At 49.1% G+C, this 13,986-nt stretch overlaps 1 protein-coding gene and 1 pseudogene across 1 annotated transcript in view; one reads left to right on the top strand and one right to left on the bottom strand.

Annotated features, from left to right (window-relative positions):
• Nucleotides 1–540: 540 nt before the first annotated feature.
• On the bottom strand, nt 541–1,945 carry LOC100591633 (annotated as a pseudogene).
• LOC115830339 (zinc finger protein 587) overlaps nt 1,463–13,986 on the top strand; it is a 29,786-nt gene continuing 17,262 nt past the window's right edge. Inside the window, exon 1 of the mRNA XM_030819486.1 lies at nt 1,463–1,513. The gene's annotated coding sequence lies outside the window, so the exon portion shown is untranslated. The remainder of the gene's footprint in view (nt 1,514–13,986) is intronic.

Raw genomic sequence — 13,986 nt, 5'->3', positions numbered from 1 at the left:
GAGCACCTGTAATCCCAGCTACTCAGGAGGCTGAGGCAGGAGAATTGCTTGAACCTGGGAGGTGGAGTCTGCAGTGAGCAAAGATCACGCCACTGCACTCTAGCCTGGGTGACAGAGCAAGAGTCCATCTCAAAATAAGTAAATAAATAAATAAATTTTTAAAAATTGCCTGCACATCTATGGTATTTTCCGCATGTAAATATTCTGGTGACCAATAAAAGAGGTGGAAGACTTTCTCACATTCATTACAGCCAAAAGGCACTTCTTCAGTGGGAGCACTCTTTGTGTAAAGAAGCTAGAGTTCTAGCTAAAGAATATTCCCCAGCCAGGTGCAGTGGTTCACGCCACTAATGCCTGCACTTTGGCAGATTGAGGCAGGTGGATCACCTGAGGTCAGGAGTTCAAGACCTGCCTGGCCAATATGGTGAAACCCTGTCTCTGCTTAGCTGGGTGTGGTGGCACATGCCTGTAATCCTAGCTACTCAGGAGACTGAGGCAGGAGAATTGCTTGAACCTGGGAGGCAGAGGTTGCAGTGAGCCGAGATCACTCCATCACACTCCAGCCTGGAGGACAAGAGCAAGAGAAAAAAAAAACGTATTTCCCATTTATCAGATTCATAAGGCCTTGATCCAGTGTGAACTCTTGGCCTTAAGGGAGCAAAAAGACTGGGCAAGAGATTTCCAAAATTTGCTTCACTCATAAGACCTTATTCCAGTATGAACTCTCTGATGTCAAAGGAGCAAAGAACTGTGTTGAAATGATTTTCTACAATCAGTGCATTCATATGTCCTTTCTCCAGAATGAACTCTCAAGTGTTTAATAAGGCTGGAGTTTTCAGCAAAGTATTTCCCACACTCACTGCACTCATAAGGCCTTTCTCCAGTGTGAACTCTCCTGTATTTAGTTAGACTAGAGGTATAAGCAAAGGATTTCCCACATTTATTGCATTCATAAGGCTTTGCTCCAGAGTGAATTTTCCTGTGATCAATGAAACTCGAGTTTCCAGCAAAGGATTTCCCACATTCGGTACACTCATAAGGCCTTTCTCCAGTATGAACTCTCCTGTGTTTAACAAGACTAGAAGTTTGAGAAAAGGATTTCCCACATATACTACACCTATAAGGCCTTTCTCTAGTGTGAAGTGTATGATGCTGCAAAAGTGAAGAGCTTGGGTGAAATGATTTTCCACACTCACTGCACTCATAGGTCTTTTGTCCAGTATGAAATCTCATGTACATGGAGTACACTGTTCTGGTGAAATAATTTCCCATATTTGCTGCACTCATAAGGCCTTTCTCCAGTGCGAACATTCCTGTGTTTGTGATCTCTTCTATGTTCAGTGAGGCAGGACTTCAGCTTAAATGATTTCCTATATTCCCCACACTCATAAGGCCTTTCTCCACTGTGACCTCCCTGCTCTTTGTATATATGTATACATGTGCTCTGCTTAGAAGGTGCTGCCTCATCTTCCCCTCCATGCCAACAACCTAAAAGCAAGGAAATGCTGGTGAGGTACATGTTGACTTTGTTGAATAAGCTGTCTACTCACAAGAGTATCTGACAAACCAAAAAACTAGTCTATGGAATTATTTACAAAAATAGGGAGTTGGGTTCAGGTTGAGGTTGGGGCTGCTGAGCATGATCACAGATATAGAAGGCCTCATGTTGTCAAGGGCATGACTAAATGAGGCAACAGACAGAGTAAAGCCAGGGTCTATAACTCCTTCATTGCGAAGGGCTTGCCTGTGGAACCTTATTTGCTGATGACATGTGTGTACTATATAAAGAATATTTCCAGGCCCTCCCAGTATGACTAGAGCATAACATCCCTTGGTGAGGGATTGTTAAGAATGGGAATATAAATGGCCAAGAACGGTGGCTCATGCCTGCAATTCCAGCACTTTGGGAGGCCGAGGTGTGTGGATCAAGATGTCAGGGATTTGAGACCAGCCTGGGCAACATGGTGAAACCCCATCTCTACTAAAAATACACAAGTTAGCCAGGCATGGTGACATGCACCTGTAATTCCAGCTACTTGGGAGGCTGAGGCAGGAGAATCCCTTCAAACCGGGAAGCGGAGGTTGTGGTGAGCCAAGGTCACTCCATTGCACTCCAGCCTGGGCAACAAGAGCAAAACTACGTCTCAAAAAAAAAAAAAAAAAAAAAAACTGGGCTGGGCACAGTGGCTCACGCCTGCAATCCCAGCACTTTGGGAGGCTGAGGCGGCGGATCACCTGAGGTCAGGAGTTTGAGACCAGCCGTGTCAACATAGTGAAACTCCATCTCTACTGAAAATAAAAAATTAGCCTGGTGTGGTGGTGCGCACCTGTAATCCCACCTACTTGGGAGGCTGAGGCAGGAGAATTGCTTGAAGCCAGGAAGTGGAGGTTGCAGTGAGCTGAGATCGCACCACTGTACTCCAGCCTGGGCAACAAGAGCAAAACTTCGTCTGAAAAAAAAAAAAATACCAAACTGACCTAAATTAAAATGATTACTTCCTTTTGTATTCCTACCACCAGTGTCTGAGAATTCTTACAAAGAGAGTTTGGTTAGCCTTTTAAATGTTCATTTTTTAAATACATGGGTATTTCTTTTTAGATAAAGTGTCTATTCATGTCTGTTGCTTCACAAAAATGAACTCTTGTGAAAAAAATTCACAAAAATGAATTTTGTTTATTTTCCATTACATTAAGAAATAAGAAAATAGGCCAGGAGCAGTGGCTCACGCTTGTAATCCCAGCATGTTGGGAGGGCAAGGCAGGCGGATCACCAGAGGTCAGGAGTTCAAGACCTATCTGACCAACGTGGAGAAACCCCGTCTCTACTAAACATACAAAGTTAGCCGGGAGTGGTGGCACATGCCTGTAATCCCAGCTACTGGGGAGACTGAAGCAGAAGAATAGCCTGAAACTGGGAGGTGGAGGTTGCAGTGAGCCAAGATTGTGCCATTGCACTCCAGCCTGGGCAACAAGAGGGAAACTCAAGAAAAAAAAATAGTGGACTGTGCTGGTGTGCACCTGTAGTCCTAGCTGCTCAGGAGACTGCAGCCGGAAGATCACATGAGCCTGGGAGATCAAGGCTGCTGTGAGCTATGATGATACCAGTGCACTCCAGCCTGGGTGACAGAGCAAGACCCTGTCTGAAACAGAAAAAATTATGCTGGGTGTGGTGGCTCACACCTGTAATCCCAGCACTTTGAGAGGCGAAGGCAGGCAGATCACCTAAGGTCAGGAATTCAAGACCAGCCTGGCCAACGTGAAATCCCTCTCTACTAAAAATACAAAAATTAACAGGACGTGGTGGTGTGCACCTGTAATCCCAGCTACTTGGGAGGCTGAGGCAGGAGAATCGCTGGAACCCAGAAGGCAGAGTTTGCAGTGAGCGAATATCATGCCATTGCACTACAGCCTGGGTGACAAGAGCAAAACTCCGTCTTAAAAAAAAAAAATTATTAGGCCAGGTGCGGTGGCTCACGCCTGTAATCCCAGCATTTTGGGAGGCGGAGACTGGCGGATCACGAGGTCAGGAGACCAAGACCATCCTGGCGAACACAGTGAAACTTCGTCTCTACTAAAAATACAAAAAAATTAGCTGGGTGTGGTGGTGGGCGCCTGTAGTCCCAGCTACTCGGGAGGCTGAGGCGGAAGAATGGCGTGAACCCAGGAGGCAGAGCTTGCAGTGAGCCGAGATCGCGCGACTGCACTCCAGTCTCAGCAACAGAGCGAGACTCCGTGTCAAACAAATAAATAAATAAAAGTAATTAATACTGAGTAGCGGCCGGGCATGGTGGCTCACGCTTGTAATCCCAGCACTTTGGGAGGCCGAGGCGGGCGAATCACGAGGTCAGGAGATCAAGACCACGGTGAAACCCCGTCTCTACTAAAAATACAAAAAATTAGCCGGGCGTGGTGGCAGGCGCCTGTAGTCCCAGCTACTCGGAGAGGCTGAGGCAGGAGAATGGCGTGAACCCAGGAGGCGGAGCTTACAGTGAGTCGAGATCGCGCCACTGCACTCCAGCCTGGGCGACAGAGTGAGACTCCATCTCAAAAAAAAAAAAAAAAAAATACTGAGTAGCCCATTTATGGCTAGTGTTCTGTCACTGGAATGCTAAGCTTGTGGGAGTTATTTATATCCTACTGCTCAAAGTCATCAACAAGGTGTGATTTTTCACAAAAAATATTTGCATCCTTTGGCATAAATGGGTTAAGTAAGTCTGTCACCTTGCCTGGCCTTATTATTATTTATAACACTGACGTCAAATTACTAAAAGGAGTTGAACGTAAGAATATCATGTAAAGGATACTAAGTGGGAAAAAGCGTTGTTCAATTAATTGAATGCTACAATGATTTGTGAACCCCCCAAATTTGAGACAGGTCTCCGTTAATTTAAGAAGTTTATTTTGGGCCGGGCGCGGTGGCTCACGCTTGTAATCCCAGCACTTTGGGAGGCCGAGGCGGGCGGATCACGAGGTCAGGAGATCGAGACCACGGTGAAACCCCGTCTCTACTAAAAAATACAAAAAATTAGCCGGGCGTGGTGGCGGGCGCCTGTAGTCCCAGCTACTCGGAGAGGCTGAGGCAGGAGAATGGCGTGAACCCTGGAGGCGGAGCTTGCAGTGAGCCAAGATTGAGCCACTGCACTCCAGCCTGGGCGACAGAGCGATACTCCGTCTCAAAAAAAAAAAAAAAAAAAAAAAAAAAAAGAAGTTTATTTTGCTGGCCAGGCGTGGTGGCTCACGCCTGTAACCCCAGCACATTGGAGGGCGAGGCAGGCGGATCACAAGGGAGATCGAGACCATCCTAAACAAGGTGAAACCCCTGTCTGTACTAAAACTACAAAAATTGGCGTGGTGCCACGTGCCTGTACTCCCAGCTACTCGGGAGGCTGAGGCAAGAGAATCACTTGAACCCGGGAGGCAGAGGTTGCAGTGAGCCGAGATCGCGCCACTGCACTCTAGCCTGACCAAAGAGCGAGACTCCGTGTCATAAAAAAAAAAAAGTTTATTTTGCCAAGGTTGAGGACGCATGCCCGTGACACAGCCTCAAGAAGTCGTGACGACATGTGCCCATGGTGGTTGGGTTACAGGTTGGTTTTATACCTTTGAGGGAGACGTGAGACATCAGTGAGTATATGTAACAAGTACATTGGTTCCGACCAGAAAGGCGGGAACAACTCGAAGCAGGGAGGGGACTTCCAGGTCACAGGTAGACAGGTAGAGAGACAAATAGTTGCATTCTTTTTAATTTCTGATAAGTCCTTCCAAAGGAGGCAATCAGAATATGCATCTATCTCAGTGAGGAGAGGGAAGACTTTGAATAGAATGGGAGGCAAGTTTGCCCTGAGCAGTTCCCAGCTTGACTTTTCCCTTTAGCTTAGTAATTTTGAGGCCACAAGATTTTCCTTTCACAGATTCTAACAGCAGGAGAGTTGTTTTCTGTAGGAATCACAGAGATTCAGCTTTGCACTCCTGCTTTAGGGGAGCACATCTCTAACGTCCTTGATTTGCCTTAGGGACTCTAATGCTTCTGAGGGCCTTCAGAAACATTATAACATAATAAAGTTTATCAGCCTCTGCTTCCAGTGCAGGTATTTTGCGACTGAACGACTGTTTCAAACGGTGTGGTAACTTGCATTTTTAGCCTTTGGGAGAATCCTAAATAATAGTTTTGCTTGAGCTCCCTATTATTTACCTTGAGCTCCCCGAAATCTGAAGTAGTATTTTTCCAAATTCTTGAGTGATTAGTTAACAGACACTAGTCTCCAGGAATCTCAATACGGCTTCTAAGGCTAGGTGAGACCAGTCCTCTGCCCTAGAAAGGCTTCTTTTTTTTTTTTTTTTTTTGAGACATAGTCTCACTCTGTCCTCCAGGCTGGAGTACAGTGGCGCCATCCCAGCTCACTGCAAGCTCTGCCTCCCGGGTTCACGCCATTGTCCTCCAGCCTCAGCCTCCGGAGTAGCTGTGACAATAGGCGCCAGCCACCACGCGCAGCTGACTTTTTTTGGGGTTTCACCGTGTTAGCCAGGATGGTCTCCATCTCCTGACCTCGTGATCCTCCCACCTCCGCCTCCCAAAGTGCTGAGATTACAGGCTTGAGCCACTGCGCCCGGCGAGAAGGGTGCGCTTTTTAAGGAGAGCCCCTGACCTGACGGCGGGCTTTTCCTACAGACGGACTCTGGGTATCACCCTCTTTAGCCTCCTGGAAAGTGGGGAACTACATTACCCAGGAAGCTCTGCGTTAAACGACAGCCGGTCAGAGCCAATGAGCACTCGGAAAGAAGGCATTTCCACGTGTGCACGTAAGGTAACGCCGAGACTTTCGGGGTCTCTAGTAGCGGCTGTGTATCGGTGATGCGGGTGTTTCCCCAGTTTGTGGCCCCTGAGTGCTGGGTGGGACCGCGGTGACTGAACCTAGAAGGTGGAGAGGAATCGCCCTCGGTGCCCAGAGGCGGCTCTGCAGCCCCGTGACGGCGACCACTGCTCCCGGGCCGTGCTTCCCCAAGTAGTCCGATGGCAGCGGCTGCGCCGAGGCCCCAGGCTCAGGTAATTGTGGCCCCTTCTGTGCCCTCAGGTCACCCCATCGTCACCCAGGTCCTAAACCAGCGTGGGAGCGGCTCCTGCTCATGGGTCTGTAGCCGGTACCTGGCGTAGGGACACTGAGGCGCTCGCAGGAGGCCTCTCCGTGTAACTGTCCGATGGGTTCACCTTGCCAGCTGCCTAGACAGAGCTGATTTATGAAGACTGGGGAATTGCAGTGGAGAAATAGTAATTCACGCAGAGCTGTCCGGCTGTTCAGGGGACAGGAGTTTTATTATTCAAATCGTCTCCTGGAGCATTCCGGGATCAGAGTTTTCAAAATTAATTTGGCGGGTAGGGACTTGGGAAGTGGAGAGTGCTGATCCGTCAGGTTGGACATGGATTTATAGAGGGTTGAAGTGAGTTTCTCATGCTGTTTTCTGTTCCGGATGGGATGGCAGAACTGACTGACCAGATTACCGGTCTGTGTGTTGTCCGCTGATCCATCCAGTGCAGGATCTGCAAAATACCCCAAGCACTGATCTTAGATGTTGGGGAAACCAGCCCCACACCACCCAGCGGATGCCCCGAGTCCGGTGGAGACAAAGGAGTTAGAAAGAGACAGAATAAGCGTTTAAAAGGCGGGTCCAGGTGGCCGGAGCATTGGAGGCTTCCTAGCGGCCCAGAGCTCTTGGGCTCCACCCAGTTTATTGGTTTACAAGTTCTTTGTTCGTATGGCAGATTGGAGGGGGAGGAAGGGATTAGGAAAAAGATTAATCGGTGAAGGAGAACTCGTGAGTCATTCGATAAGATGTATAGCACTGGTCGTTTCTGTGAATTTCCTTGAGCAAAGGCGTGTGTCTAAACTACTTAAGATCTTTAACTTATTGGGACTGAAACAGGTGGCAGCAGGTTTCAGGAGGAGCCAAGATGTTTGATTATACTCCACTGCTTCAAGGGAGTGTTATCTCCCTGAGCAACCTATGGAATGCCGCTGAAGAGTTATGCTCTCGGGGCATAAAGACATGAAGGCAATAAGGAGACTTTTCTCCTCAGAGGCTGCCCATGGCTTCCCATGTGTGTCTCACACAGGGGAGACCAACTCAACTAGCACCCCAGAAACACATTAGGTTTTACAATAGTAACGTTCTCTTCAGGAGCAACTTGGGGAGGTTCAGACTCTTGGAGCCAGAAGCTGCATGACCCCTAAACCGTAATTTCTATTCTTGTAGCTAATTTGTTAGTCCTGCAAAGACAGGCTGGTCCCCAGGCAAGAAGGGGGTCTGTTCAGGAAAGGGCTATTATCAATTTTGTTTCAGAGTGAAACTATGAACTGAATTCTTTTCCTAAGTTAATTCAGCCTGTGCCCAGGAATGAACAAGGACAGCTGAAAGGTTGGAAGAAAGATGGAGTCGATTAGGTCTGATTTCTTTCACTGTCTTAATTTCCTCAGTTATAATTTTGCAAAGTCAGTTTCACCTGTTTCTGACACCACTGGGATGCAGTGGGGAGAGTGACAGGCGCAGGGAGGGGTGCAGGCAATGGTCTGCAGATGGACGGAGCTGGAAGGATGGAACCTGGGGTCTACAGGCATCTGTCGGGAACAACGTGTGAGACGGAGCTCTTCCTGGTAGGTCAAGCAGGCCAGGGGCTGTGCATTCATCACGAGGATGCTAGAAGCCATGGAGAGTTTTGAAGAAAGGAGGGACATGATCCAAATCCAGGCTTTTAAGAAGTTTCCCAAAGGCCAGTCAAAGGAAGAACATCATAGAGAGAGAGGATGAGGACTTCGGGGTCTCGGGAGGTTGAATCCTTTTTGTAGATCACATAGGTGGTAGAGATGACATTTTGCACTGAGACAAGCAGGTCAGACAACCAGCCTTAGTGTTACCTGGCTCCAGGTGTAGCAGGACGAGTCACAGACAAAACTCTTCAGACACCAGATTAAAGAAGGAAGAGGTTTTTTTATTCGGCTGAGAGCGTCGGCCGACTTGTGCCTTAAGAGGCGAGCTCCCCGAAAAAGAAATTCCTAGCCCTTTTAAGGGCTTACAACTCTAAGGGGTCTACATGAAAAAGTCATAATAGATCAAGTAAGCGTGAGGAACGTGACTGGGGGCTACATACATCAGCTAACAGAACAAAAAGTTTTACAGTGCTTTCTCATACAATGTCTGGAATTTACAAATAACACCAATAGTTTTGGTCAGGGGTTAATATTATTATTATTTCAACCACCAGGGCCAGGTGGTGGCACCAAGGTCGCCTAGCTATTTATCTTACTTCTGTTTCCTTTTAACTTTTTGCTTTCTCCCTTTTCTCCTGTCTTATAAACTAGGGAAAAGGGGAGGTTGGGGAGAAACTGGGAAGGGCAACAGGAGAAGTGGTGATCTCATACCATATTTCCCCCTTTTGAGAATTTTCACTTTTTAGTGGGAGTTCTCTTATCCTCACATTCTGAGTCCCTTTGTGAGATAGAGTGATAGTGATTTATATAATACACGTGTGCTGAAGTTTTCTGATGAACTAAAGTAGCAACAAAACTTTTTATCATTTGAAAAAGCAAGGGTAACACACAGGGGAGCAGCAAGCAAGTTCCTATCACTAGCAATACACTTACAATGAGGGTTTTTTTTTTTTTTTTGAGACGGAGTCTTTCTCTGTCCCCCAGGCTGGAGTGCAGTGGTGCGACCTCGGCTCACTGCAAGCTCCGCCTCCCAGGTTCACGCCATTCTCCTGCCTCAGCCTCCCGAGTAGCTGGGACTACAGGCGCCCCCCAACACGTCCGGCTAATTTTTTGTATTTTTAGTAGAGACGGGGTTTCACCGTGTTAGCCAGGATGGTCTCGATCTCCTGACCTTGTGATCCGCCCACCTCGGCCTCCCAAAGGGCTGGGATTACAGGCTTGAGCCACCGCGCCCGGCCACAATGAGGGTTTTAAATCTTCCTATAGCTGGAAACTATTTTCTAAATAAAGACTCAAGATTAAACTTGTGCCAAACCTGTACAGGCACATGTGCCACCTTTGTCATGTCTTTGACTATGTTTTCAACCACCTGTCCTTGATCATCTATTTGTAGGCAGCAATTGGTTAAGTTAAATTTTCCACAAACTCTTCTTTCAGCTGCTAGCAAGTAGTCTAACACCAGTCTATTCTGATAGATAGCGTTCCTCATTTGGGTCTCCTGCCGAGCTAAAACAGTCAAAGCTCTGCCAGTTTAATTAGTAATTATTTTTAAGACAGCCTGCAACGGTATGATCTGATTGAGCATGTAGATGGGGGTTCAGTATCCTCATGAGCCATCTTGTGCCTATGTAGCAGGCCTATAATTCTGTATGATTCTTTCAGGGGGCCACTCATCTTTCCAGTTTCCTATAACTATGCCTCTCCTTTCTCAGGAGGCATAGACAGGGAAACCTAGGAGCTCACCTGTTTTTATGGGTAATAAGAAAATGGATGGCTTAATAATGCCAATAACACAACTACCTGCCTATTTATTAGGTAACCGAATGTAGGCTCTGTGCCCACATATCCAGTATAGTCTAGTGTGAGCCGTCGAGTCTTGATGAGATTCTGGATGAGTCTAAGCAGTTTTTAATTTAGAAAATTTGCTAAATGGGTTCTTTTCAGTGTGGTTTAGGCCTCACTAAGTAATTGTCTTTGTTGTGCTGTTATACAACTTCAATCTTAAACAATTAAGCTTTCCTACAGGGATGATAAAGTCTTTCTTTTCTCTAGCTATACAGCATTGTCTAATAATTGAGGTTTTTAGGACCTAGAAGTTGCTAGCTTGGGCTTTCTGAACTGGAATTATATCAGGAGCTGGATCAATAGGCACCAACTCTCAGGCTTCTTAAGGCCATCGGTCTCCGATAGTGGTTTCCTCGCATACATAACAATAAGTAACATTAAGGGAATGAGCTACATTTTCTGCTAATTGGAGAAACAAATTTTTTGTCTTTTTCGGAAGTTCTGGGGCTGGCAGATTCAGCTCTTCATAAAAGGTTTGAAATACTGGTTTGGGAGAGCGCTTGTGGACCTCCTCTTTAATTAAAATGGCAACTTGAGGGTTTAACCTTGTCCTATCCATCCTCAGGGTTGCACATTCTCCTTTTTTCTAACGGGGATCTAGGGGATTGGAAATTATTAGTTCTAGTGGGTTACAGTGACCGGCAGCACAGGAGGGGTTGGCTTCCCCCTTCTGAAGATAAACCGGGTCCTTTTTGTTCTTTTTTCAAGTAGCCTAAATAACACATTGCCAATAGGCACAATTTTCACAAACCCTTGACTCATGACAAACATATTTATTTTTTTTTTATTATTAATTTTTTTGCACACAAAACAATAAACATTTTCTAAAAATACGTACAAACAAAAAGATGCGTATCAAACACATTAGGAAGGTTGCACATGGGAAGAGGGGGAATAGAAATGGGGAGTGGGAATTAAAGAAAATAAATGAGAGAGGGACTTTATATGGATCAATAATAACTCAATCCTCTATTTGACAAAGAAGAAGGAGAAGGAAGAGGAAGAAAAAAGAAAGTGGGATAAAGGATCAAAAAGGGAGGAAAATAGAAAAAATTAGAGTATGACTCCAGGGTAGACCTGTTTTGTTGTCACTGGGTTGGTTGGTTGGTTTGTTGTATTTTTCATATGATTCACCATGTTGGCCAGACTGGTCTCGAACTCCTAGCCTGAAGTGATCAACCCGCCTTGGCCCCCCAGAGTGCTGGGACTACAGGCATGAGCCACCACGTCCAGCCCCCACATTGCTTCTGGCCTCCGTGGTAGACCTCCCAGACGGGGCGGTCGGGCAGAGGTGCTCCCCACATCCCAGATGGGGCGGCCGGGCAGAGGCGCTCCTCACTTCCCAGACGGGGCAACTGGGCAGAGACGCTCCTCACTTCTTCCCAGACAGGGCGGCCGGGCAGAGGCGCTCCTCACTTCTTCCCAGACGGGGCGGCCCTGCAGACGCCCTCCTCATTTCCCAGACGATGCGTGGCCGGGCAGAGGCGCTCCTCACTTCCCAGAGGGGGTGGCCGGGCAGAGGCGCTCCTCACTTCTTCTCACACGATGGGTGGCCGGGCAAAGGTGCTCCTCACTTCTTCCCAGACGGGGCGGCCGGGCAGAGGCGCTCCTCACTTCTTCCCAGATGGGGTGCCTGGGCAGAGGCGCTCCTCACTTCTTACCAGACGGGGCGGCCGGGCAGAGGCGCTCCTCACTTCCCAGATGGGGCGGCCGGGCAGAGGTGCTCCTCACTTCCCAGACGGGGCGGCCAGGCAGAGGTGCCCCTCACTTCTTCCCAGATGGGGCGGCTGGGCAGAGGTGCTCCTCACTTCTTCCCAGACGGGGTGGCCGGGCAGAGGCGCTCCTCACTTCCCAGACGATGGGTGGCTGGGCAGAGGCGCTCCTCACTTCCCAGACGGAGAGGCCTGGCAGAGGCGCTCCTCACTTCCCAGACGGGGCAGCCGGGCAGAGGCGCTCCTCACTTCCCAGACGATGGGTGGCCGGGCAGAGGTGCTCCTCACTTCCCAGACGATGGGTGGCCGGGCAGAGGCGCTCCTCACTTCCCAGACGGGGAGGCCTGGCAGAGGCGCTCCTCACTTCCCAGATGGGGCGGCTGGGCAGAGGCGCTCCTCACTTCTTCCCAGACGGGGCGGCCAGGCAGAGGCGCTCCTCACTTCTTCCCAGACGGGCGCCCGGGCAGAGGCGCTCCTCACTTCTTCCCAGACGGGGCGCCCAGGCAGAGGCACTCCTCACTTCTTCCCAGATGGGGCGGCCGGGCAGAGGCACTCCTCGCTTCCCAGACGGGGCGGCTGGGCAGAGGCGCTCCTCGCTTCCCAGATGGGGCGGCCGGGCAGAGGCGCTCCTCACTTCCCAGATGATGGGCGGCCAGACAGAGGTGCTCCTCACTTCCCAGATGGAGCTGCCGGGCAGAGGCGCTCCTCACTTCCCAGACGGGGGGGGGGCTGGGCAGAGGTGCTCCTCACTTCCCAGACGATGGGTGGCCGGGCAGAGGCGCTCCTCACATCCCAGACGGGGCGGCCGGGCAGAGACGCTCCCCACCTCCCAGACGGGGCGGCGGCCGGGCAGGGGCTGCAATCCCAGCACCCTGGGAGGCCAAGGCAGGCAGCTGGGAGGCAGAGGCTGCAGCAAGCCAAGACCACGCCACCGCACTCCAGCCCAGGCAACACCGAGCACCGAGTGAGCGAGACTCTGTCTGCAGTCCCAGCATGTCGGGAGGCCGAGGCAGGCAGAGCACTCGGGGTCAGGAGCTGGAGACCAGCCTGGCCAACATGGCGAAACCGCGCCTCCAGCCAAAGGAGAAAAAGCAGGCAGCGGTGGTGGCGCGCGCCAGCAATCCCAGGCAGCCCGCAGGGCGGGGCAGGAGAATCACGGGAGCCAGAGGCAGGGAGTCTGCAGCTAGCCAACTAGATTCCAGCCTGGGCCACAGAGGGAAGAAAAGAAAAGAAGAAAGTAAGAGAGAGAGAGAAAGAAAGAGGAAGGAAGGGAAGGAAGGAAGGGAAGGAAGGAAGGGAAGGGAAGGAAGGAAGGAAGGAAGGAAGGAAGGAAGGAAGGAAGGAAAGAAATATTTATTTTCTACTCTGTAGCCCCTTTCTCTTTTTTTTTTTTTTTTGAGATGGAGTCTTTCTCTGTCCCCCAGGCTGGAGTGCAGTGGCGCAATCTCGGCTCACTGCAAGCTCCGCCTCCCGGGTTCACGCCATTCTCCTGCCTCAGCCTCCCGAGTAGCTGGGATTACAGGCGCTTGCCACCACGCCCAGCTAATTTTTTGTATTTTTAGTAGAGACGGGGTTTCACCGTGGTCTCGATCTCCTGACCTCGTGATCTGCCCGCCTCAGCCTCCCAAAGTGCTGGGATTACAAGCGTAAGCCACCGCACCCGGCCTGTAGCTCCTTTCTTAATTAAGAGAACCACATCCTATTTCTAGCTTTTTACTATTAATGGTTGCACAAGCATTAAATCTTAAAGTTATTTGTTTGGAGATTTCTTTTTTTTCTGTTCTAGTTATTATTTTACTTGTATTACTTAGGAAAAGGCCAGTTCTTATTCTTATTTTGAAAACGGTGGTTGCAGGGGTCTCAGATGGGTTATAACACACATCAGGTCGGTCATTTCCTGGGCTACGTACTTTGTACTGGGTGGCATTATACAAATAAGTTTTTTTAATGTTCCTGTACATTTATAGTAACTATAGAACAGAAAGATTGTTTTAATTTGCTGTCCTACCTCGGTGACCTGATGAATACACTGGGAACAGTCCTCAGTTTGAGTAAGGTCAGTTGAAGCCTTTACTGTATAAGTCTAAAATTTAAGAAAAATGAATCCTACGATGAGCTTCCTCCTGCTTCAGCCATGTGTGGACCAGTCAGCTTCGGGGTGTGACTGGAGCAGGGCTTGTCGTCTTCTTCAGGGTCACTCTGCAAGGGTTGTCTGGGCTTGGTCTTGC

The sequence above is a fragment of the Nomascus leucogenys genome, chromosome 10 (assembly GCF_006542625.1).
Source record: "Nomascus leucogenys isolate Asia chromosome 10, Asia_NLE_v1, whole genome shotgun sequence".
NCBI classification, from domain to species: Eukaryota; Metazoa; Chordata; class Mammalia; order Primates; family Hylobatidae; genus Nomascus; species Nomascus leucogenys.
This window is presented reverse-complemented; position numbering and strand designations above follow the sequence as displayed.